Here is a 22,227-nt window from a genome sequence, read left to right as displayed (position 1 = left end):
GTGTGTGTACTCACCTAATTGTGGTTGCAGGGGTCGAGACTCGGCTCCTGGCCCCGCCTCTTCAATGACCGCTACTAGGTCCCCTTTTTCCCTGCTCCATGAGCTTTACCATACCTCGTCTTAAAACTATGTATAGTTCCTGCCTCCACTACATCGCTTGCCAGACTATTCCACTTCCTAACTACTCTATGACTGAAGAAATACTCCTAACATCCCTTTGACTCATCTGAGTCTCCAGTTTCCAATTGTGACCCCTTGTTTCTGTGTCCCATCTCTGGAACATCCTGTCTCTGTCCACCTTATCTATTCCACGCAGTATTTTGTATGTCGTTATCATGTCTCCCCTGACCTTCCTGTCCTCCAGTGTTGTCAGACCGATTTCCCTTAACCTTTCTTCATAGGACATTCCCCTTAGCTCTGGAACTCGTCTTGTTGCAAACCTTTGCACTTTCTCTAATTTCTTGACGTGTTTGACCAGGTGTGGGTTCCAAACTGGTGATGAGTATTCCAGTATGGCCTGACGTACACAGTGTATAAAGTCTTGAACGATTCCTTACTGAGGTACCGGAACGCTATTCTCAGGTTTGCCACGCTCCCATATGCCGCAGCAGTTATCTGGTTAATGTGTGCTTATGGCGATGCACTCGGTATTATACTCACTCCTAGGTCTTTCTCTTTGAGTGAGGTTTGCAGCCTTTGGCCTCCTAGCCTATACTCTGTCTGCGGTCTTCTTTGCCCTCCTCCGATCTTCATGACTTTGCATTTGGCGGGGTTAAATTCTAGGAGCCAGTTTCTGGACCACGCATCCAGCCTGTCCAGGTCTCTTTGTAGACCTGTGTGGTCCGCGTCTGATTTAATTCTCCTCATTAACTTCACGTCATCTGCAAACAGGGACACTTCTGAGTCTATCCCTTCCGTCATGTTCACATATACCAAGAATAGCACTGGTCCCAGGACTGACTCCTGTGGGACCCCGCTTGTCACCGGCGCCCACTGTGATACCTCATCAGGGACCATGACTCGCTGTTGCCTCCCTGTTAGGTATTCTCTGATCCATTGCAGTGCCCTTCCTGTTATACGTGCCTGTTCCTCTGGCTTCTTTACTAATCTCTTGTGAGGAACTGTGTCGAAGGCCTTCTTGCAGTCCAGGAAAATGCAATCAACCCACCCATCCCTCTCATTTCTTCTTCAGTTACCTTGTCATAAAACTGTAGTGGGTTTGTGACACAGGATTTGCCTTCCATGAATACGTGCTGGCCGTCGTTTATAATCTTGTTCCGCTCCAGGTGCTTCACCATTCTCCTTCTGATAATCTTTACCAAGACTTTGCATACTATACACGTCAGTGACACTGGTCTATAATTTAGTGTTTCATTTCTGTCTCCCTTCTTAAAGATGGGGACTACATTTGCCTTCTTCCATACTTCAGGTAGTTGCCCAGTTTCAAGGGAAGTGTTGAAGAATTTGGTTAATGGCATACACAGTGTCCCTGCTCCCTCTCTAAGGACCCATGGAGAGATGTCCGGTCCCACCGCCTTTGAGGTATCCAGGTCACTTAGGACCTTCTCCACCTCCTCCTCAGTTGTGTGTAATTCATCCAACACTTGTTGTTATATCTCTTGTTGCTGTACCCCACTATTTTGTCTTCCCATTGTCCCTTCAGCCTCCACTGTAAATACTTCCTGAAGTCTCATTTTGAGCTCCTCACATAGCTCCTGGTTGTTTCTTGTGAGCTCCCCACCTTCTTTCCTCAGCCTGATTACCTGGTCCTTGACTGTTGTCTTCTTCTTAATGTGGCTGTAGAGTAGTTTCGGGTCAGACTTGACTTTTGATTCTGTCATTTTCATACTGCCGCTGCGCCTCCCTCCTTATCTGTGCATACTCGTTTCTGGCTCGTCGACTAATCTCTTTATTCTCCTGAATCCTTTGCCTTCTGTACTTTTACCATTCTTTCGAGCACTTAGTTTTTGCCTCCCTGCACCTTCGGGTAAACCAAGGGCTCATTCTGTCCTTCCCATTATTTCTGTTACCCTTGGAATCAAACCTTTCCTCTGCCTACTTGCATTTTGCTGTTACAAAGTCTATCATTTCGCTTACTGATTTTCCTACCAACTCCTATTCCTACTGAACCTCCTGCAGGAAGGTCCTCATTCCTATGAAGCCCCTCTTTTATAGTTTAGCTTTTCCCTTTCTACCCCTGTTACCCTCTCCACTTTTAGCTCCACGATGTATTCAAAGCTCATAACTACATGGTCACTAGCTCCATGGGGCCTTTCATATGTGATGTGTTCAATGTCTGAGCTACTCAGGGTGAACACAAGGTCCAGTCTTGCTAGTTCATCCTCCCATCTCTCTCTCTGGTAGTATCCCTAACATGTTGGTGCATGAGATTTGCCAGTACCACATCCATCATCTTGGCTCTCCATGTTTCGGGACCACCATGTGGCTCCAGGTTTTCCCAATCAATCTCCCTGTGATTGAAGTCGCCCATGACCAGTAACTTCACTCTACTAGAGTGAGCCCTTCTTGCCACCTCAACTAGTGTTTCCACCATTGCTCTGTTGCACTCATCATATTCCTCTCATGGTCTCCTGCAGTTCTGTGGTGGGTTATACATCACTGCAATGACTACCTTGTGTTCCCCTGTCTGAACTGTACCTACTATGTAATCCCTTTCTCCAACCTCGTCCATACCTTCCATTTCTTGATAACCCCACCAGTTTTTTATTAGTAGCGCAACCCCTCCTCCCCCCCTGCTCCTTCTATCCTTCCTCAGGATCTGGTATCCGGGTGGGAAGATTGCATCTGTTATTATCCCAGTGAGTTTTGTTTCTGTAACCGCTACGATTTCTGGGGACATCTCCTTGATTCTTTCATGCCACTCCTCACATTTATTCGTTATTCCATCCGCATTCATGTAACAAACCTTCAACTTCTTTTCAATAACTGTGGTCTGGGGAGATAGGTGGGTTAGGGTTAGCAGGTGCCCTGGCAGGGGCCTATAGGGGGTTGGTGTGGGGGTGGTGTCTGTGGTGTGGGGTCTGGGGGCACAGGGCCTATGGGGGGTTTCAGTGGAGGTAGGGGTGGTGGTGAGGGGGATGGGGGAGAGGGCCTATGGGGGGTTACAGTGGGAAGGGGGTTGTGGTGAGGGGGATGGGGATAGAGGGTACAGTGTGTGGGTTGCTGTGGGTTACTGTAAGGGTGGGGTTTGTGGTGAGGGAGATAGGGGGGGAGGGTACATTGTGTGGGTTACTGTGGGTTTCTGTGGGGGTGGGGTTTGAGGTGAGGGGGATGTGCGGATTACTGAGGGTTACTGTGGTGGTGGGGTTTATGCAGAGGGGGATGTGTGGGTTACTGTGGGTTTCTGTGAGGGTGGGGTTTGCACTGAGGGGGATGGGGGCAGAGGGTACAGTGAGTGGGTTTTGGGTTAGGTCGTTTGATTGCTTTGGGATTGCCATGGTTGTGTTCCTTCTGTGGGTGGTACTGAAGGGGGTTGTGTTTGTTCTTCCACGTGGGCCTGATTTCTCCTGCTCTCCACCTTCCTTGCCTCCCATTCCTCCTTGCAATGTTGCACCCTCTCAGTGTCATCCTTTCTTCTTGTGTTCTGTCACAGTCGAGGTACACCCACTAGTAATTTCCTGAGCCCCTTAGTCATGTTGTTGGCTGCAGTATCCTGTTTCAAACCGTTTCTGATCTGAAATCAGTTTAACTGGACTATTTTTTTTCCCAAGAGTATTTTCCTATTCTCTCCATATTTGTCAGCTGGGTCATGTCTTCTTCTGTCAGCTTGACGATATTTTCATTCTTCCTGTCATTCTTTTTTTCCTGTTAGATTCATGAAGCCAATGAATGAAGGTTAACCTCTTCCTTTGATCCTCCCATTGCATCTTCCTCTGTATTGCAGTGTCTGATTTAAGCATCCCCATTGCTGTTTTCCTTAATATTTCCTGGATCTCCTGATGGCCTGATAGAGCAGTCTGTGTTATATCTTCGAAATTGGTCATCCTGTGTTATTTAACTGTTGTAAGAGAATATGTTCATCACTTAATATTATAGCGTGAAAGTCCCCGTTTATAGCTAAAATAGAGACTTTCGGCATTATATTATTATCTGTTAATATATGAAAAATACCATGGTATTATCGCTATTATCGTTATTATCACTATTATCGTTATTATCACTATTTTGTAATTATCACTATTATTTTAGTATTATTGTTAGGTAGGATTTCTTGTGTATATAGAGTTTGTCTCGGAACCATCCGGTGAATTGTTCAATTGTTTATGTCCGGCTGGCTGACGTGGCTCAGCTGATCCAACCTGACGACGCATCAACAGACTGGCAAGTAGTCAGTCTGCTCCCTGCTCTAGCCCTGACAACTGATCGTATATTGGCTCTTATGGTGTACAGTTGAATGGTTTTGAGAATTGGACTCTAGAGCTGACTCACTTTGTTCCTCATTACTCTGAAAGATTCTTTTGATATTTATATTCTTGGTCAGTTCAGTAATCCATAGAGATACTTTATGGCCAGATTCAAAGGTCTTGTTAAATCTTGTACCTTTTGTATTTTGAGTTTACAGTCTTGTTAAGAAAAAGACGTAAATATTAATGAGGACTTAGATACAGGAAGAATAACTAAACTTCCTTATTAATGTGACATTTCCATGATTTTGAACTAAATGTATATGGTAAATTTATTGTACAAAGTATTAAGTTACATTAACTACAAAGAGAAGATAAAGTATTGTATTTAAATACTTTAATAAATTTGAATATTATTCTATGGAGTTTCCCAGTTGAAATTATTTCCCCTAGACTCTAACTTACCTATAACTCAGATCCAAAAATCTTGTTGCATAAGAAATAAATGGTAACAGGCCACATTCTGAAGTTCTTTAAAAAAAATTCTTATTCGCAACAGTCTGCTCTTTCTGTATTCGATGGTTTGCACTTTAACTTTCTGGCATTTTCCGGTCCCCCAGGGATCTGATAGGGACTCAGCACAAGATTTATTTCTTTCTCTTCGTTTGGTCTTGCTAGTTACTGATGTCCCTGTTCCTGATGTCATACTTCTGTTCTTCGGCTCTCTATCCAGTTTCAGCATTTTCAATTCCTCTTCTAGGCTTTGTATCCTAGCCTCTGCAGCTTCAGTTTGTAGCTCTCACTTGTTGCTCTCTGCAGCCATCCTTTCCTCCATTTTAATGTTAAACTTATCTAGACTCCTTTCCTACTCTTGTTCACTTCTGAGCTCTGCCCTCCATCCTTCATTCCCAGGCCATTCTTAACCATTTCCACTGAATTCCCCCTGCTCTATTCGATCCCATTTCTACTTTTACACTAGTCATCATGAAGTGTAAAGCTTGTGTGCCTGTACTCACCTAGATGACTCACCTAGTTGAGGTTGCAGGGGTCGAGTCCAAGCTCCAGGCCCCACCTCTTCACTGGTCGCTACTAGGTCACTCTCCCTGAACCATGAGCTTTATCGTACCTCTGCTTAAAGCTATGTATGGATCCTGCCTCCACTACATCACCTCCCAAACTATTCCACTTCCTGACTACTCTGTGGCTGAAGAAATACTTCCTAACATCCCTTTGATTCATCTGTGTCTTCAGCTTCCAACTGTGTCCCCGTGTTGCTGTGTCCAGTCTCTGGAACATTCTGTCTTTGTCCACCTTGTCAATTCCTCTCAGTATTTTGTAAGTCGTTATCATGTCCCCCCTATCTCTCCTGTCCTCCAGTGTCGTCAGGTTGATTTCCCTTAACCTCTTCTCATAGGACATACCTCTTAACTCTGGGACTAGTCTTGTTGCAAACCTTTGCACTTTCTCTAGTTTCTTTACATGCTTGGCTAGGTGTGGGTTCCAAACTGGTGCCGGATACTCCAATATGGGCCTAACGTACACGGTGTACAGGGTCCGGAACGATTCCTTATTAAGATGGAATGCTGTTCTGAGGTTTGTCAGGCTCCCATGTGCTGCAGCAGTTATTTGGTTGATGTGCGCTTCAGGAGATGTGCCTGGTGTTATACTCACCCCAAGATCTTTTTCCTTGAGTGATGTTTGTAGTCTCTGGCCCCCTAGACTGTACTCCGTCTGCGGTCTTCTTTGCCCTTCCCCAATCCTCATGACTTTGCACTTGGTGGGATTGAACTCCAGGAGCCAGTTGTTGGACCAGGTCTGCAGCCTGTCCAGATCCCTTTGTATTTCTGCCTGGTCTTCGATCGAATGAATTCTTCTCATCAACTTCACGTCATCTGCAAACAGGGACACCTCGGAGTTTATTCCTTCCGTCATGTACCAGAAACAGCACTGGTCCTAGGACTGACCCCTGTGGGACCCCGCTGGTCACAGGTGCCCACTCTGATACCTCGCCACGTACCATTACTCGCTGCTGTCTTCCTGACAAGTATTCCCTGATCCATTGCAGTGCCTTCCTTGCTATCCCTGCTTGGTCCTCCAGTTTTTGCACTAATCTCTTGTGTGGTACTGTGTCAAATGCCTTCTTGCAGTCCAAGAAAATGCAATCCATCCACCCCTCTCTCTCTTGTCTTACTGCTGTCACCATGTCATAGAACTCCAGTAGGTTTGTGACACAGGATTTCCCGTCTCTGAAACCATGTTGGCTGCTGGTGATGAGATCATTCCACCATTCTTCTCTTGACAATCTTTTCCATGATTTTGCATCCTATACATGTCAGTGACATGTTTAGCGCTTCATGTGTCTCCTTTTTTAAAGATTGGGACTACATTTGCTGTCTTCCATGCCTCAGGCAATCTCCCTGTTTCGATAGATGTATTGAATATTGTTGTTAGGGGTACACATAGCGTCTCTGCTCCCTCTCTCAGGACCCATGGAGAGATGTTATCTGGCCCCATTGCCTTTGAGGTATCTAGCTCACTCAGATGCCTCTTCACTTCTTCCTCGGTTGTGTGTACTGTGTCCAGCACATGGTGGTGTACCCCACCTCTCCGTCTTTCTGGAGCCCCTTCTGTCTCCTCTGTGAACACTTCTTTGAATCTCTTGTTGAGTTCCTCACATAATTCACGGTCATTTCTTGTTGTCTCTCCTCCTTCCTTCCTTAGCCTGATTACCTGGTCCTTGACGGTTGTTTTCTTCCTGATGTGGCTGTATAACAGCTTCGGGTCAGATTTGGCTTTTGCTGCTATGTCGTTTTCATATTGACTTTGGGCCTCCCATCTTATCTGTGCATATTCGTTTCTGGCTCTACGACTGCTCTCCTTATTCTCCTGGGTCCTTTGCCTTCTGTATTTCTTCCATTCCCTAGCACACTTGGTTTTTGCCTCCTTGCATCTTTGGGTGAGCCATGGGCTCATCCTGGCTTTTTCATTATTCCTGTTACCCTTGGGTACAAACCTCTCCTCAGCCTCCTTGCACATTGTTGCTACATATTCCATCATCTCATTAACTGGCTTCCCTGACAGTTTTCTGTCCCACTGAACCTCATTCAGGAAGTTCCTCATTCCTGTGTAGTCCCCTTTCCTGTAGTTTGGTTTCATTTGTCCTGGCCTTGTATGTTTGTGGTTATGCATGTGTGTGTGTGTGTGTGTGTGTGTGTGTGTGTGTGTGTGTGTGTGTGTGTGTGTGTGTGTGTGTGCGCGTGTGTTTGTGTGTTTGCGTGAGAACTGTTTGTGAGTGTGTGTGTGTGTGTGTGTGTGCGCTTGTGTGTGTATGTGTGTGTGTGAATCTGTGTGTGAGTAGATGCGTTAATATTTGTGTGTGAGTATGGTGGTGAGAGGTATTAGTCTGTGTACGTATGTGTGTGTCTGTGTGTGTGTCTGTGTGTGTGTTTGTGTAGGTGTAAGTGTGTGTATATGTGTGTGAATATAAATGTGCGTATATGTGTGTGAGTATAAATGTGCTTGTGTGTGAGTGTGTGTGAGTGTATGAGTACATGTGTATGTCTATGTGTGAGTGTGTGAAAGAGTGTTTGTGAAGGTAGATGATGGAGTGTGAATGAGTATTTTGTTATTTACTCTTGCGGGGTGTCTCGTCTAACGGTTGTATGTGTGTGTGTGTGTGTGTGTGTACTCATTTGTGGTTGCAGGGGTCGACTCATAGCTCCTGGCCAGGCTTCTTTACTGATCGTTAATAGGCCCTCTCTCTCTCCGTGCACCATGAGCTTTATCATACCTCGTCTTAAAACTATGTATGGTTCCTGCCTCCACTACGTCACTTGTCAGACTATTCCACGTCCTGACAACTCTATGACTAAAGAAATACTTCCGAATATCACTTTGATTCATCTAAGTCTTCAGCTTCTAATTGTGACCCATTGTTTCTGTGTCCCATCTCTGGAACATCCTGTCTTTATCCACCTTGTCAATTGTGTCGTCAGGCCGATTCCTCTTAACCTTTCTTCGCAGGATATTCCCCATAGCTCTGGAACTAGTCTTGTTGCAAACTTTTGCACTTTCTCTAATTTCTTGACGTGCTTGACCGGGTGTGGGTTCCAAACTGGTGCTGCATACTTCAGTAAGTGCCTGACGTACACGATGTACAGAATATTTAAAGATGCTTTACTGAGGTATCGGAACGCTATTCTCAGGTTTGCCAGGCACCCATATGCTGCATCAGTTATCTGGTTCATGTGCGCCTCAGATGTGCTCGGTATTATATTCACCTCAAGATCCTTTTCCTTGACTCTTTGGCTACCTAGCCTTTACTCGGTCCGCGGACTTCTTTGACCCTTCTCCAATCTTCATGACTTTGCACTTGGCGGGGTTAAATTCGGGTAGCCAGTTGCTGGACCAGGCTTGCAGCCTGTTAAGGTCTTTTTGTAATCCTGCAGGATCCTCATCCGATTTAATTCTCCTCATTAACCTCACATCGTCTGCAAACAAGGACACTTCTGAGTCTCTCCCTTCCGTCATGTCATTCACATATACCAAAAATAGCACTGGTCCTAGGACTGACCCCTGTGGAACCCCGCTCATCACAGGCGCCCAATCTGACACCTCGTCATGTATCATGACTCGTTGTTGTCTCACTGTCAGGTATTCTCCGATCCACTGCAGTGCCCTTCCTGTTATGCATGCCTGGTCTTCTATCTTTTGCACTTATCTCTTGTGAGGAACTGTATTGAAGAAATTTTTGCATTGTTAAAATCTCTAGTAAGGCTGATGCATGCAGGTGATGAGATGAAAAGCTGTAAGCCTTCTCCCTGAAAGCTGGTTGCCTTGGATCAAACTTCTAGCGCAAGCTGGACGCGAAGGTATTGTCCAGTGCGGTGAGAATGGTAAGGCAATGCATACCTTTTTCCAAGGTTCGTAGGTTCGAGTCTCTTCCGGAGATCAGTGTTTGTGTATATTTCGCCTGCTCTTGCGAATTCCTTGCATATATATATATATATATATATATATATATATATATATATATATATATATATATATATATATATATATATATATATATATATATATATTATATATATATATATATTATATATATATATACATACATAGGTTGGTAGACAGCAACCACCCAGGGAAGTACTATCGTCCTGCCAGATGACTGTGAAACAGAAACCTGTAACTGTTTAACATGATGGTAGGATTGCTGGTGTCTCTTTCTGTCTCATAAACATGCTAGATAACAGGGTTATCTTGCTACTCCTACTTACACTTTGGTCACACTTCACAGACACGCACATGCATATATATATATATATATATATATATATATATATATATATATATATATATATATATATATATATATATATATATATATACATACATACATCCATACATCTAGGTTTTTCTCCTTTTTCTAAATAGCTCTTGTTCTTCTTTATTTCTTCTATTGTCTATGGGGAAGTGGAAAAGAATCTTTCCTCCGTAAGCCATGCGTGTCGTATGAGGCGACTAAAATACCGGGAGCATTAGGCTAGTAACCCCTTCTCCTGTAAACATTTACTAAAAAAGAGAAGAAGAAAATCTTTATAAAACTGGGATGCTTGAATGTGCGTGGATGTAGTGCAGATGACAAGAAACAGATGATTGCTGATGTTATGAATGAAAAGAACTTGGATGTCCTGGCCCTAAGCGAAACAAAGCTGATGGGGGTAGGGGAGTTTCGGTGGGGAGAAATAAATGGGATTAAATCTGGAGTATCTGAGAGAGTTAGAGCTAAGGAAGGGGTAGCAAATATGTTGAAGGATCAGTTATGGAAGGAGAAAAGAGAATATGAATGTGTAAATTCAAGGATTATGTGGATTAAAGTAAAGGTTGGATGCGAAAAGTGGGTCATAATAAGCGTGTATGCTCCTGGAGAAGAGAGGAATGTAGAGGAGAGAGAGAGAGATTTTGGGACATGTAAAGTGAATGTATAGGAACCTTTGAACCAAGTGAGAGAGTAATTGTGGTAGGGGACCTTAATGCTAAAGTAGGAGAAACTTTTAGAGAGGGTGTGGTAGGTAAGTTTGGGTTGCCAGGTGTAAATGATAATGGGAGCCCTTTGATTGAACTTTGTATAGAATGGAGTTTAGTTATAGGTAATACATATTTTAAGAAAAAGAGGATAAATAAGTATACAAGATATGATGTAGGGCGTAATGACAGTAGTTTGTTGGATTATGTATTGGTAGATAGAAGACTGTTGAGTAGACTTCAGGATGTACATGTTTATTGAGGGGCCACAGATATATCAGATCAATTTTTAGTTGTAGCTACACTGAGAGTAAAAGGTAGATGGGATACAAGCAGAACAGAAGCATCAGGGAAGAGAGGGGTGAAGGTTTATAAACTAAAAGAGGAGGCAGTTAGGGTATGATATAAACAGCTATTGGAGGATAGATGGGCTAATGAGAGGATAGGTAATGAGGTCGAAGAGGTATGGGGTATGTTTGAAAACGTAGTGTTAGAGTGTTCAACAGAAGTTTGTGGTTACAGGAAAGTGGGTGCGGGAGGGAAGAGGAGTGATTGGTGGAATGATGTAAAGAGAGTAGTAAGGGAGAAAAAGTTAGTATATAAGAAGTTTTTACAAAGTAGAAGTGATGCAAGGAGGGAAGATTATATGGAGAAAAAGAGAGGTTAAGAGAGTGGGGAAGCAATGTAAAAAGAGAGCAAATGAGAGAGTGGGTGAGATGTTATCAACAAATTTTGTTGAAAATAAGAAAAAGTTTTGGAGTGAGATTAACAAGTTAAGGAAGCCTAGAGAACAAATGGACTTGTCAGTTAAAAATAGGAGAGGAGAGTCATTAAATGGAGAGTTAGAGGTATTGGGAAGATTGAGGGAATATTTTGAGGAATTGTTAAATGTTGATGAAGATAGGGAAACTGTGATTTCGTGTATAGGGCAAGGAGGAATAACATCTTGTAGGAGTGAGGAAGAGCCAGTTGTGAGTGTGGGGGAAGTTCGTGAGGCAGTAGGTAAAATGAAAGGGGGGTAAAGCAGCTGGGATTGATGGGATAAAGATAGAAATGTTAAAAGCAGGTGGGGATATAGTTTTGGAGTGGTTGGTGCTATTATTTAATAAATGTATGGAAAAGGGTAAGGTACCTAGGGATTGGCAGAGAGCATGCATAGTTCCTTGTATAAAGGCAAACAGGACAAAAGAAAGTGCAAAAATTATAGGGGGATAAGTCTGTTGAGTATACCTGGTAAAGTGTATGGTAGAGTTATAATTGAAAGAATTAAGTGTAAGACGGAGAATAGGATAGCAGATGAACAAGGAGGCTTTAGGAAAGGTAGGGGGTTTGTGGACCAGGTGTTTACAGCGAAACATATAAGTGAACAGTATTTAGATAAGGCTAAAGAGGTTTTTGTGGCATTTATGGATTTGGAAAAAGCGTATGACAGGGTGGATAGGGGGACAATGTGGCAGATGTTGCAGGTGTATGGTATAAGAGGTAGGTTACTGAAAGCAGTGAAGAGTTTTTACGAGGATAGTGAGGCTCAAGTTAGAGTATGTAGGAAAGAGGGAGATTGTTTCCCAGTAAAAGTAGGCCTTAGACAAGGATGTGTGATGTCACCGTGGTTGTTTAATATATTTATAGATGGGATTATAAGAGAAGTAAATGCGAGGGTCTTGGCAAGAGGCGTGGAGTTAAAAGATAAAGAATCACACAAAGTGGGAGTTGTCACAGTTGCTCTTTGCTGATGACACGGTGCTTCTGGGAGATTCTGAAGAGAAGTTGCAGAGGTTGGTGGATGAATTTGGTAGGGTATGTAAAAGAAGAAAATTAAAAGTGAATATAGGAAAGAGTAAGGTGATGAGGATAACAAAGAGATTAGGTGATGAAAGATTGGATATCAGATTGGAGGGAGAGAGCATGGAGGAGGTGAATGTATTCAGATATTTGGGAGTGGACGTGTCAGCGGATGGATCTATGAAAGATGAGGTGAATCATAGAATTGATGAGAGGAAAAGCGTGACTGGTGCACTTAGGAGTCTGTGGAGACAAAGAACTTAGTCCTTGGAGGCAAAGAGGGGAATGAATGAGAGTATAGTTTTACCAACGCTCTTATTTGGTTGTGAAGCATGGGTGATGAATGTTGCAAGGAGGAGAGGGCTAGAGGTAGTGAAGATGTCATGTCTGAGGGCAATGTGTGGCGTGAATATAATGCATAGAATTCGTGGTTTGGAAGTTAGGAGGAGGTGCGGGATTACCAAAACTGTTGTCCAGAGGGCTGAGAAAGGGTTGTTGAGGTGTATTACAACCCAGGATCCAAATGGCCTGTTACCCCGGGTGTAATGGGAGCAAATAAACACAGTAGAAAAAGTTTAGACTTATATTATCCTTCACCAATTTATAACAGCAATATGTACACTATGTACAGTGATAAGTATAGTGCACTCCACGGTAAGCAAAGCAGAAATAGAAGCCACAAGATAGCAGACCGTGCTTCAACCACCTCTAGAATGGGAATGACAAGGGCAGACAGGAGAGCGGTACCCACATAACCTCTGCGATTGCCAAAACCATCTTCTTATTGGCTAGAACCTGGTCACTAGTTGAACGACGGGGCCCCATCATCAACTCTTAGCAACCTGGTTCGCTGGTTGGGGGAGATAGCCTGTAAATGAGGGTGTGTACATGCGCCGAATAAAGGTTACGTACTCTTTGCATGCCACAAGGTGGTTCGGACATGTAGAGAGAATGGAGCGAAACAGAATGACTTCAAGAGTGTATCAGTCTGTAGTGGAAGGAAGGCGGGGTAGGGGTCGGCCTAGGAAAGGTTGGAGGGAGGGGGTAAAGGAGGTTTTTTGCGCGAGTGGCTTGGACTTCCAGCGGGCATGCGTGAGCGTGTTTGATAGGAGTGAATGGAGACAAATAATTTTTAATACTTGACGTGCTGTTGGAGTGTGAGCAAAGTAACATTTATGAAGGGGTTCAGGGAAACCGGCAGGCCGGACTTGAGTCCTGGAGATGGGAAGTACAGTGCCTGCACTCTGAAGGAGGGGTGTTAATGTTGCAGTTTAAAAACTGTAGTGTACAACACCCTTCTGACAAGACAGTTATGGAGTGAATGATGGAAGTTTTTTTTTTCGGGGCACCGTGCCTTGGTATGAATCGGCCAGTGTGTTAATAATATATATATATATATATATATATATATATATATATATATATATATATATATATATATATATATATATATATATATATATATATATGCAATAAGATCACAGTAAACAGGTGATTTCAAAATATGGAAAACAACCACTCTGAAAGAAGAGAGAAATTCCAAGCGCTTTCGTGACTACTCACATTATCAAGGAACTATGGTAGTTCCTTGATAATGTGAGTAGTCACGAAAGCGCTTGGAATTTCTCTATTCTTTCAGAGTGGTTGTTTTGCATATATATATATATATATATATATATATATATATATATATATATATATATATATATATATATATATATATATATATATATATATATATATATCTTTTTGAGTGGACGTGTGTGCTGACACGTCCATTCATATGTATCTGAATACTCTTACTCTCTCCCTCAAATCTGATATCTAATCTTTCTCCACCTAATCTTTTTATCCTCATCACCTTACTCTTCCCTCTATTCAGTTTTAATTTTCTTCTTTTACATTCCCTACCAAACTCATCCACCAACTTCTGCAACTTGTCATCAGAATCTCCCAAAAACACAGTGTCATCAGCAAATAGCAACTGTGACAACTCCCACTTTGTGTTACATTCTCTATCTTTTAACTCCAAACCTCTTGCCAACACCCGAGCATTCACTTCTCTTACAACCCCATCTGTAAATATATTGAACAACCACTGTGACATTACACGGCCCTAGACAAGGCCGTGTGATGTCACCGTGAAGCTTCACTTCAATTCAAAAACAGCTTATACAAATTATTAAGAACTTAAGAACCTCTTCAACACAAGCAGACTGTATTTAAATACCATTCACTCCACCAATGGAACTTGAATCAGCTACTACACTAAAAGTGATCTTGACAAAATTATATCATACAGATGTTAGGCATACATTGTATATTTACAAAGAAAAAACACTTAATATGAAGACATTTCCCCCTCTTAATACTTATTTTGCCTCATTCATCAAAATCTTCTTCCCTCCTGCCTCTACCCTCACACGTAACCATAAATCCCTGCTACTCACACCGCAACTACCATTTTTGTAAATGTACCATAATTCCTTGACACATACATTAGTTTAACCACTCACTCTAGACAACCTTTCTTGCAGTATTTGCTCAAACCTTCGACCAAACAAGTTTTTATTAGTTCACTTAGTATCTCCCAAAAGGGGATATTTATCGTGATTCTCTGAGCTCTTACTTCCATTTTTTTTTCTGTGAAGTAACTTGGGAATGCTCCTTCATTGTGGCTTCAAACTTTCACCACTGGTGTGTCTTGCTTAAAGGAAAGTTTGGATTGTTATTGAGGTGTTATCCTTACTTTAAAGAACACAGGATATATACACCTCAATGTGAATATATCTTAGTGTGTATATTCCGAGAGTTTATTTTATTCTCCACTTTAGGATTAAAGTATTCTTGAACGGTGGTGAAGAAGTGACATGCAGCCTTAATGACTCTCGCCTAGTAGACAACTTTCAACTTCGTTAACCAACTTGATGACCTGGGTAGTCTCAGTAAAGAAAGACACACTAAAACTCAAATATGCAACGTTGAATTAAAGATTAAGAATAATTCAAGCATTTAAAAAATAAACATAAAGCTTTGACATTCTTGCACTCCTCCATATCTCTCAGGTTTGGGAAATAATACAAAATGATAAATATATTATTTTGCATTCTTTGGCTGTGTGAATAACACCCACTGAAAATTAACAATGCTTATCTTTTCCCTGTCTGTGGCAGTCTGTATCTGTCACTCGAAATTGTAAGTACGAGGCTGAGTATTCCATGCTAAAAGATAAAATATTTAATGAAATCTTAAGTATCTCTACCTAGCTTTGTCCGACTGTTTTCTAATTAGTTATTACAGGAAAGGGGATAAGTACGGCAGTTAGAATTTTTAGTTATATACTAACAAGAAGGAATATATCAGAATTTTTTTCTTCCTCTAAGGCGATCCTTTGACTTGCGAACGACTTGTTTGATAACATTCAAATTTCAAACGGTCGTATATGGTATCTGAAGGAAAGTTTACGTTGTTATTGAGATTGAAAGGCGTCATTTAGTCATTTTGTTTTGTAACCCACAAGTGATTTAGGGGTCTGTTTGATAACTTAAGAATATTTCTTCTAATCGAACTGAGGCTCCAAACATAGAGCTGGAAATTTGCTGTATTTGCAGTTACTCAGTGATACCTCAAATTAAAATGACGACCAAAAGAAAATCTCTAAAGAAATCCCCCAGAACTCAGTTTCTGGAATGGTCTAAAAAAAATTGAGCATAGAGCATCTGCACATGTCAGATGCTCTTCGAACCTTCAATTTGTTGTAGCTCACCAGTGTTTATAATTTAAACCGGCTGGGTAAGACGTTCTGAATTATTATTACATTCAAAACTGAGAGCTACCTCCTCCCCATGGGAAGGGGGGGAGTAGCTCGTAGCGAAGACGTTCTGAAAATAAAAAAGAAAACTTTAGAGGTTAAAAAATTTGTAACTACAGTAGAAGAGCGGCTCTTGTGGTATCACCCAGTTTAATATTTAAGGGATCATTTAACTCAGGAAATTTAAAACACTAACAACGTGAGTTTTTTTTTTTTTAATTTTCTTTTACCAGTTGTATTACTTATAAAATTCTCTGACATCCTGTAAGAAAAAATCGCTTGATTTTTGTCATTTTAGATAGTCCAATTTGATCAAAATTCCTACCATTTGAAGTTTTAAAAAAGGTAATATTCTGGCCATAAGATGTATTAGCCTTTAAATATCTAAGTCATTCAAAAAAAAGAAGTCGCATGTGTTCTGATCGTGATGATTTAATTAACATCAAAATTTCACAAAACTGTCAGATGTGCTCTTACCTACTTGAATTTTACTCTCTGCTAAACCCAAAGCATCGTTCACTCTTGTAAGTTCCTCACGTTCGATTCTTAATCGATCAGTTTTTTTTAGAGCTTTGGGATTAGCCTTGTTGCAGACATCACCATATTTTTATATTCCTTGCCTGTCTTACCAGGTGTGGACTTGATGCTGTTGCTGCGGACCTTATGACAGACCTGACATATGTCCTGTACAGAGTCATCAAGATATTGTTAAAAAAATTGAAATTATCCAACCTCATACATGCTGCAGATGTTATGTAGTTACGTACACTTCTGGTGATGTGTACTTGTCATGTTCACTCAAAGATCGTTCTCCTTGAGTGTTACTGAACATGACATTCAACTCACTGGAGCAGCACCAATTTTTCACGGATTATTATGAGGAGCGCTAAACCGGTAGGGATTATACAGCTCCTGTGCGTGTCTGGGGGGATGGAAGGCATTCAGGATCAGTTCTGGAGCACAGATCCAATTCCCTGGATCAAGAGCCCCTCACCAGCGTCAAGGAGCTTGAGGAACAATTTTCCTCAGAGTAGCGTTTGTAGCTAGGTTTTACATAACAGGTTCACAGTACAATTGGGAGAACAACTCTGAAAACTTTAATGAATCAAAAAATATCTAGGGGTTAACATTATATACAATTAACTTAAATGGTGTTGGAATTCTTAGTTTCCTACACAGCACAGAGTGTTATCTTATCTCTAATATATATGTACACAGAACAGAGTGTTATCTTATCTCTAATATATCTGTACACAGCACAGAGTGTTATCTCTAATATCTGTACACAGCACAGAGTGTTATCTTATCTCTAATATCTGTACATACCACAGAGTGTTATCTCTAATATCTGTACATAGCACAGATATCTCTAATATTGGTAGTAGGTTGGTAGACAGCAACCACCCAAGGAAGTACTACCGTCCTGCCAGATGTCTGTGAAACAAAAACCTGTAACTGTTTTGCATGATGGTAGGATTGCTGGTTTCTTTTTCTGTCTCATAAACACGCTAGATAACAGGGATATCTTGCTACTCCTACTTACACTTTGGTCACACTTCACAGACACGCACATGCATATATATATATATATATATACATACATCTAGGTTTTTCTCCTTTTTCTAAATAGCTCTTGTTCTTTTTTATTTCTTCTATTGTCCATGGGGAAGTGGAAAAGAATCTTTCCTCCGTAAGCCATGCGTGTCGTATGAGGCGACTAAAATGCCGGGAGCAATGGGCTAGTAACCCCTTCTCCTGTATACATTTACTAAAAAAGAGAAGAAGAAAAACTTTATAAAACTGGGATGCTTAAATGTGCGTGGATGTAGTGCGGATGACAAGAAACAGATGATTGCTGATGTTATGAATGAAAAGAAGTTGGATGTCCTGGCTCTAAGCGAAACAAAGCTGAAGGGGGTAGGAGAGTTTCAGTGGGGGGAAATAAATGGGATTAAATCTGGAGTATCTGAGAGAGTTAGAGCAAAGGAAGGGGTAGCAGTAATGTTAAATGATCAGTTATGGAAGGAGAAAAGAGAATATGAATGTGTAAATTCAAGAATTATGTGGATTAAAGTAAAGGTTGGATGCGAGAAGTGGGTCATAATAAGCGTGTATGCACCTGGAGAAGAGAGGAATGCAGAGGAGAGAGAGAGATTTTGGGAGATGTTAAGTGAATGTATAGGAGCCTTTGAACCAAGTGAGAGAGTAATTGTGGTAGGGGACCTGAATGCTAAAGTAGGAGAAACTTTTAGAGAGGGTGTGGTAGGTAAGTTTGGGGTGCCAGGTGTAAATGATAATGGGAGCCCTTTGAACTTTGTATAGAAAGGGGTTTAGTTATATGTAATACATATTTTAAGAAAAAGAGGATAAATAAGTATACACGATATGATGTAGGGCGAAATGACAGTAGTTTGTTATATTATGTATTGGTAGATAAAAGACTGTTGAGTAGACTTCAGGATGTACATGTTTATAGAGGGGCCACAGATATATCAGATCACTTTCTAGTTGTAGCTACACTGAGAGTAAAAGGTAGATGGGATACAAGGAGAATAGAAGCATCAGGGAAGAGAGAGGTGAAGGTTTATAAACTAAAAGAGGAGGCAGTTAGGGTAAGATATAAACAGCTATTGGAGGATAGATGGGCTAATGAGAGCATAGGCAATGGGGTCGCAGAGAAATGGGGTAGGTTTAAAAATGTAGTGTTAGAGTGTTCAGCAGAAGTTTGTGGTTACAGGAAAGTGGGTGCAGGAGGGAAGAGGAGTGATTGGTGGAATGATGATGTAAAGAGAGTAGTAAGGGAGAAAAAGTTAGCATATGAGAAGTTTTTACAAAGTAGAAGTGATGCAAGGAGGGAAGAGTATATGGAGAAAAAGAGAGAGGTTAAGAGAGTGGTGAAGCAATGTAAAAAGAGAGCAAATGAGAGAGTGGGTGAGATGTTATCAACAAATTTTGTTGAAAATAAGAAAAAGTTTTGGAGTGAGATTAACAAGTTAAGAAAGCCTAGAGAACAAATGGATTTGTCAGTTAAAAATAGGAGAGGAGAGTTATTAAATGGAGAGTTAGAGGTATTGGGAAGATGGAGGGAATATTTTGAGGAATTGTTAAATGTTGATGAAGATAGGGAAGCTGTGATTTCGTGTATAGGGCAAGGAGGAATAACATCTTGTAGGAGTGAGGAAGAGCCAGTTGTGAGTGTGGGGGAAGTTCGTGAGGCAGTAGGTAAAATGAAAGTGGGTAAGGCAGCCGGGATTGATGGGATAAAGATAGAAATGTTAAAAGCAGGTGGGGATATAGTTTTGGAGTGGTTGGTGCAATTATTTAATAAATGTATGGAAGAGGGTAAGGTACCTAGGGATTGGCAGAGAGCATGCATAGTTCCTTTGTATAAAGGCAAAGGGGATAAAAGAGAGTGCAAAAATTATAGGGGGATAAGTCTGTTGAGTGTACCTGGTAAAGTGTATGGTAGAGTTATAATTGAAAGAATTAAGAGTAAGACGGAGAATAGGATAGCAGATGAACAAGGAGGCTTTAGGAAAGGTAGGGGGTGTGTGGACCAGGTGTTTACAGTGAAACATATAAGTGAACAGTATTTAGATAAGGCTAGAGAGGTTTTTGTGGCATTTATGGATTTGGAAAAGGCGTATGACAGGGTGGATAGGGGGGCAATGTGGCAGATGTTGCAAGTGTATGGTGTAGGAGGTAGGTTACTGAAAGCAGTGAAGACTTTTTACGAGGATAGTGAGGCTCAAGTTAGAGTATGTAGGAAAGAGGGAAATTTTTTCCCAGTAAAAGTAGGCCTTAGACAAGGATGTGTGATGTCACCGTGGTTGTTTAATATATTTATAGATGGGGTTGTAAGAGAAGTAAATGCGAGGGTCTTGGCAAGAGGCGTGGAGTTAAAAGATAAAGAATCACACACAAAGTGGGAGTTGTCACAGCTGCTCTTTGCTGATGACACTGTGCTCTTGGGAGATTCTGAAGAGAAGCTGCAGAGATTGGTGGATGAATTTGGTAGGGTGTGCAAAAGAAGAAAAAGGTGAATACAGGAAAGAGTAAGGTTATGAGGATAACAAAAAGATTAGGTGATGAAAGATTGAATATCAGATTGGAGGGAGAGAGTGTGGAGGAGGTGAACGTATTCAGATATTTGGGAGTGGACGTGTCAGCGGATGGGTCTATGAAAGATGAGGTGAATCATAGAATTGATGAGGGAAAAAGAGTGAGTGGTGCACTTAGGAGTCTGTGGAGACAAAGAACTTTGTCCTTGGAGGCAAAGAGGGGAATGTATGAGAGTATAGTTTTACCAACGCTCTTATATGGGTGTGAAGCGTGGGTGATGAATGTTGCAGCGAGGAGAAGGCTGGAGGCAGTGGAGATGTCATGTCTGAGGGCAATGTGTGGTGTGAATATAATGCAGAGAATTCGTAGTTTGGAAGTTAGGAGGAGGTGCGGGATTACCAAAACTGTTGTCCAGAGGGCTGAGGAAGGGTTGTTGAGGTGGTTCGGACATGTAGAGAGAATGGAGCGAAACAGAATGACTTCAAGAGTGTATCAGTCTGTAGTGGAAGGAAGGCGGGGTAGGGGTCGGCCTAGGAAGGGTTGGAGGGAGGGGGTAAAGGAGGTTTTGTGTGCGAGGGGCTTGGACTTCCAGCAGGCATGCGTGAGCGTGTTTGATAGGAGTGAATAGAGACAAATGGTTTTTAATACTTGACGTGCTGTTGGAGTGTGAGCAAAGTAACATTTATGAAGGGATTCAGGGAAACCGGCAGGCCGGACTTGAGTCCTGGAGATGGGAAGTACAGTGCCTGCACTCTGAAAGAGGGGTGTTAATGTTGCAGTTTAAAAACTGTAGTGTAAAGCACCCTTCTGGCAAGACAGTGATGGAGTGAATGATGGTGAAAGTTTTTCTTTTTCGGGCCACCCTGCCTTGGTGGGAATCGGCCAGTGTGATAAAAGAAAAAAAAATCTCTAATATCTGTACACAGCACAGAGTGTTATCTTATCTCTAATATAACTGTACATCTGTACAGCACATAAACTGCGGTCTTAGACATGTTATTTTAACATGTACATGATGTACTAGTACAAATAAACTGTACCATCTGGCACGTGTGTGTGCTGTACTCACCTAGTTGTACTCGCATACTTGTCGTTCCAAGGGTCGAGTCATAACTTTGGACCCGCTTCTTTGCTAGTCGCTATTAGGTCCACATTTCCCAGCTCCATGAGCTTCATCATACGTCTTCTAAAGCTACGTATGGATCCTGCCTCCACTACATCGCTCCCCAGATTGTTCCACTTCCTGACAACTCCATGATTGAAGAAATATTTCCTAACATCTCTGTGACTCATCTGAGTTCATCTTCCAACTGTGACCGCTTGTTGCTGTGTCCTATCTCTGAAACATTCTGTCCATATCCACCGTGTCAGCTCCTATCAGTATTTTATAAGCCGTTATCATGTCTCCCCTATCCCTCCTGTCCTCCAATGTCGTCAGGTTGATTTCCCTTAACCTCTCGTCGTTGGGAATACCCATTAGCTTCGGGACTAATCTTGTTGCAAACCTTTGCAGTTTCTCTAATTTCTTGACGTACTTGACCAGGTGTGGGTTCCATGCTGGTGCTACGTACTCCAATATGGGCCGAACGTACACAGTGTACAGTGTCTTGAATGACCCCTTACTTAGATGTGAAAATGCTATTCTTAGGTTTGCCAGGCGCCCATATGTTGTAACAGTTATTTGGTTGACGTACACCTAGGGAGATGTGCTCGGTATGATGCTCACCCCATTATCCTTTTCCCTGAGTGAGTTTTGCAGCCTTTGACCTAGCGTGTATTCCGTCTGCGGTCTTCTTTGTCCTTCCAAAAAACTTCATGACTTTGTACTTTCTGGGTTTAAACTCAAAGAGATATTTCCCAGATCAGGCTTGCAGCCTGTCCAGATCTCCTCGTAGGTTTACCTGATCCTCGTCCGCTTGAATTCTGCTCATTACCTTCACGTCTGCAAACAGAGACACCTCTAAATCTATCCCTTCTGTCATGTCATTCACATCTACTAGAAACGGCAACGGACCTCGACACATGCACACACTACGAGATGCCGTTACGTACCAACACAGGTTTCCTTCTTGTCAGGTATTTCCTGACCCACAGCGGTACTTTCCCCTCTATTCCTGCCTGCTCCTCTAGCCTATCAACTAGTCTCTTGTGTTGTACTGTATCGAAAGCCTTCTTACAGTC

Source organism: Cherax quadricarinatus, chromosome 1, assembly GCF_038502225.1.
Source record: "Cherax quadricarinatus isolate ZL_2023a chromosome 1, ASM3850222v1, whole genome shotgun sequence".
NCBI lineage: Eukaryota > Metazoa > Arthropoda > Malacostraca > Decapoda > Parastacidae > Cherax > Cherax quadricarinatus.
The sequence above is the reverse complement of the archived record's forward strand: the minus strand, read 5'-3'. Positions refer to the sequence as shown.